This window comes from Anopheles moucheti (assembly GCF_943734755.1).
Source record: "Anopheles moucheti chromosome X unlocalized genomic scaffold, idAnoMoucSN_F20_07 X_unloc_6, whole genome shotgun sequence".
Classification (NCBI taxonomy): domain Eukaryota; kingdom Metazoa; phylum Arthropoda; class Insecta; order Diptera; family Culicidae; genus Anopheles; species Anopheles moucheti.
Genome location: NW_026453570.1, coordinates 357,501 through 362,500, shown reverse-complemented (window position 1 = coordinate 362,500; position 5,000 = coordinate 357,501). Strand labels below are relative to the sequence as shown.

General features: G+C 59.2%; 1 non-coding gene across 1 annotated transcript; it reads right to left on the bottom strand.

Annotated features, from left to right (window-relative positions):
• Nucleotides 1–207: 207 nt before the first annotated feature.
• On the bottom strand, nt 208–365 carry LOC128308843 (5.8S ribosomal RNA). Its single transcript, XR_008288596.1, has one exon. It is a non-coding gene; the product is annotated as a 5.8S ribosomal RNA (ribosomal RNA).
• Between the last annotated feature and the right edge of the window lie 4,635 nt (nt 366–5,000).

Here is a 5,000-nt window from a genome sequence, read left to right as displayed (position 1 = left end):
ACACGCACCCACTGGGCCAACTGTACCGCCTTACCATTTCAGCGCCCAAGGTCCCCCGCGGAAGGGGTCCGAGCACGCCATGATGCACAGTGCGCCAAACGCGTTTGTTCAAGCCTGCGACACACTCCCGGGCGTGCTGCTCGCCCAGGCGTGCCGCTGGTACGCGGGCGTCCTGTAGTTATGGAATAGTGTGTAACAAGAATTGGTAGGCACTCAAGAATGTGTGCATCGGTCGGGTTTAAACGTCCGATGCGCCATATGCGTTCAACGTGTCGGTGTTCATGTGTCCTGCAGTTCACATTCTGACGCGCATTTAGCTGCGGTCTTCATCGATCCATGAGCCGAGTGATCCCCTGCCTAGGGTTTTGGTATGTTCAACTGTCTCCTATGTTTTCGTTATGCGCTAGGTGCATCTCTCACAACTTAAGTTCCCCGGACAGCGTAACCGTGCACCTCTCGGTTCCTTCGAATCCGTCCAGGGTGGACAAGGATGACCATTGGTCTTCCTTCCCATTGATCGACGCGCGATGTGGGCGGCATCGGCGCGATCTTGCACAACTTTCGTTCTCTTGATTAGGTTCTCTCTCGCTCGAGGCCAGTGTTTAAATATGTTCTAGTGGGTCTTTACCTTCGCCCATGTGTCACACACTTTACGCGTTCGATGGCTGCCATTGGGAGTGTGCGCACAGGTACGAAGGCCACTGGCCTACGGTCGCGCACGCTCAATATCGTAGTATAGACACACCTCTCTCGCGGGTCTAATTGGCGTGCGCGGCCCCCAAAAGGTAACATAGCAGTTTGTTCTGCTGATACCGTGTTTCTCTATCTCTCTAACCAACTCACACAACAACATATATGTATTGATCGGTAATGATCCTTCCGCAGGTTCACCTACGGAAACCTTGTTACGACTTTTACTTCCTCTAAATCATCAAGTTCGGTCAACTTCGGCCATGCCAGCTGCAGCTCACGAAGGAACCGCGGAAGGTGTGCCTCCAGAGACCTCACTAAATAATCCATCGGTAGTAGCGACGGGCGGTGTGTACAAAGGGCAGGGACGTAATCAGCGCTAGCTAATGACTAGCACTTACTAGAAATTCCAGGTTCATGGGGACCGTTGCAGTCCCCAATCCCAACTAAATGAGCATTTGGGTGATTTCCCGTTCCTCTCGGAATGGGGGCGCCAATTGGCGAGAACACGCTGCTGCTCACATTGTAGCACGCGTGCAGCCCAGAACATCTAAGGGCATCACGGACCTGTTATCGCTCATTCTCACCTTGCTAAACACAAGTTGTCCCGCTAAGCAGGGCAAACGTGGCCGACGACCGCCCGTGAAGGGGCCGCCGGCCTTGACGTCAGGTGCGCCCGGAGGTGCACTGCTGACAGCGTTCTAGTTAGCTTGTTTGAGTCGCGTTCGTTATCGGAATTAACCAGACAAATCATTCCACGAACTAAGAACGGCCATGCACCACTACCCTTAAATTTGAGAAAGAGCTCTCAATCTGTCTTACCTCGATAAGTTCGGACCTGGTAAATTTTCCCGTGTTGAGTCAAATTAAGCCGCAAGCTCCACTTCGTTTTTTTTTTTTAAACAATTGCAGGTTTTATTGTTCATAAACATTATGTTCTAAAAACAATAGCGTAAACCCACGCTCTTGACGAACGACGTCGCCCGCCAGGGATTTGTCGTGCGTCATTATGAACCCTTTCGGATGTCCCTACCCAATCTCTTTATTAAATTGCTCTTTCCTTTACCCGCATATTGAAAGCGTACGCTAACTGAGTCCGCATGACTCGCTCGTATTTTAACACTTTAGGCTCTCAAGCTAGCTCGCAATCTAGCGATCGGACCATTCCGCCTCGCTGGCGGAAGCCTCCTCCGCAGCTGTCCATCGCCGACCTGCAGCTCGACGTCTTCTTTCATTCTCTCGTCTATTCCGCCGAGACCGGATTAGATCCGCCTCCGTCGGAATGGACCGACGACGGCGCGTTGTCGAGGGACCCTCTTCGCGGACACGAGCTCTCCACACTCGCTGCATGAACAGTCGCCTCTCGTGGCGAACTCTAACCGTTTCAGGGGAAGCTGGTTCTCCCCTGCTCCGCCGAGGGATTGGAGGAGGAGCTAGGCCCTCGCGCTCCGCCTCTACTGCCGCCCGCAGTACCTCGTCATCCCGAGCGGCCAGTGCTGCTGCGACGTCCGCAGCCAGTCGCACACGCGCCCGATCCTCCGCCCTGCCGCGAAGCCGTCTGTTGCGGGCAGACCGTTGACGCGCTGCTCGAGTTTCATTTACCCGTCTCGTGATGTCTTCTACGAAGACGTCTTCCACTTCCTCGCCGAAGAGTGCGGCCACACTTTCGAGGACCACTTCCTCGTCCTCGGCGAAAGCCGCTTCCGCTCGACCGCTGGCGAGGGCCTCCTCATCGCGCCACAGCTGTTGCAGCACGGTGGTGATGTTTTTCGCTGCCCTTTGAATGCGGTCCCACCACTCCGCACTCTCCAGCAGCTTCTCGGCCATGTTGCTGAGCTGGACCGATTCGGATGTCCCCCAGCCCAACAGCTCACGTCGGATCTCCTCGAACACGGGGCACTCGAACAAGACGTGGGCCACCGACTCCACCGACCCTACGCACCGTGGACACTCCGGGGACGAAGCGAAGCCGCAGACATGCAGGTACTCTCGGAAAAATCCATGTCCGGAGAGCACCTGCGAAAGGTGGAAGTCCACCTTCCCGTGCTTACGTCCCGTCCACCGGTGCAGGTCGGGAATCAGGCTGTGTGCCCACGTCTGATAGCGGCTGGCCGATGGTGTTGCCGCCGCACGGTCCCACGCGTTCTGCCACTCTATCATCGTGGCCGCTCGCTCCATTGCTCGAGCCTCCTTCCTGCTGATGCCAGGTTCAGCCGACAGCCTGCTGTGGCACCTTGCGTCCTCTTGGATAATTAGACGGTAGGGTACAAGACCGGCCATCACCACCGACACCTCATAGGACACCGAGCGGAACGAGCTCGACACCCCGCGTGCCAGCGGCTTCTGCACCTGGGCCAGTCGTCTGCGGCACCACTGCATATCGGTCGCCTTAGCCCAGATGGGCGAGGCGTACCGAATGACAGACTCCGCAACTCCTGCCAGCAATCGCCGCTTGGCCACCTGCGGGCCGCTGTGGTTTCGCATCACCGAGGTGACGACCGCCACCGCACGGAGGGCCTTGTCCGCGGCCGCTTCCACGTGCGGTTTCCACGATAGCTTCTCATGAAGCTGGACCCCCAGATAGCGCATCGATCTCCCAGTGGTGCAGGTCACTTCACCGACGCGTACCGGAACCTCCAGTCGTCCTCGTCTCAGACTCGAAATGAGCACCGCCTCGGTCTTGTGGGGGGCGAGACTGAGATGACGTGCCTCAAGCCACCCCATCACCGCCTCAATCGCTGTCTCGGCAACCGTCGCCGACTCCTCCGGTGTGCGGCCCTCGGCCAGGATGGCGATGTCGTCAGCAAAACCGACGATGGTGGCCCCTTCAGGGAGCTGGATTCGCAGAACGCCGTCGTACATGACGTTCCACAGAGTCGGGCCAAGGATTGACCCCTGTGGAACGCCTGCCGTTACCCGACGTGACACCGGGCCGTCATGGGTGTCGTACACCAGCTCCCTGTCGGTAAAGTAGTCGCGGAGAAGGAGTTGCAGCTGCGCTGGGACCCCTTTCTCGCGCAGGGCCACCGCTATCGCCTGCCAGCTGGCAGTGTTGAAGGCGTTCTTAACATCCAACGCCACAACCAGCAGGCAGCGCCTGTCCCGCTGATTCGTCCTGCCGAAGGACATCGCGCGCTCGCCTGCCTCCACCACCAGCTGGATCGCCTGCAGGGTGCTTCGCTGTCTCCGGAATCCGAACTGGTTCTCCGCTAGCTGAGGCGACTCCGGATCCTCGAGGTGCTCATTAAGCCTGTCGAGTGCCGTCCGCTCGAACACCTTCGCTGGGTTGTCTATCAGGCAGATCGGGCGACAGGACGACGCTTCGCCCGGTGGCTTACCTGGTTTAGGCAACAGCACCAGCTTTTGCCTCTTCCACTCGCGTGGAATGACGCCCGTGTCCAGGCAGCTCTGGAAGACCCCGACGAAGGACTCTGGGTGCTTGCGGATGGCAACCGTCACCGCAGCATTTGGCACTCCATCCAGGCCAGGCGCTTTCCGCGGATGCAGCTCGCTCGCTATCGCCTGGAGCTCCGCGCAGCTGATCGGACGGACCGGAGTGTCCCCTTCCGAAGGCGCGACGTCCGGCCACTCGACCGGGGGATGCTCCGGAAACAGCTCCTCGACGATCCGCTGCAGCACCGCTGGGTCGCGTTCACGCGCCGTCCAGCTGCCCCGAAACCGCAGAAGGACCTGCCGGAACCACTGTCCCGTCTCGTCCGCGGCTAGGGCCTGCAGCCACTCATCGAACTGGCGCTGCTTGCTGGCCTTAATTGCCGTCCTTAAGGCAGCACGCGCCTCCTGGTGCTCCTGCGATGCCAACTCGACAGATGTCTCGTCCAAGGCCGTGCTCTGCCTTTCCCGGGCCAACCGGCAGCGCTCGGTCAGCTCCTCAATGGCCGGAGTCCACCAATACACATTCGCGCTCTTTCTCTGCTGAGAGTGGCCGATCCTTGCCATGGTGGCATCGCAGGCCTCTGCGAGCACCATCCCCAGGCTTGCCGCATCGGTCACCCGATCGGCAAAACGGGTCGCCTCGAGTGCCATTTCGAAAGTACGGGGGCAAAACTGGCGAGTTCGCCAGCGAACACCCGCCTCCCGTACTCCGACGCCTTCCAGCCGCTGGATGCCCCGTCCGGGCCGCTGGCCAGCACGAGGCTGTTGCCCGACCGCAAACCGGATATAGCGGTGGTCGCTATAAGAGTAGCGGTCTAGCGTCCTCCAGGAGCTGATGACCTCCGCTACTCCATCCGGTCGGCAGAGCGATGGACTCGCGAAGGCGACGTCCACCCTGCTGGGCCGGGCCACACCGT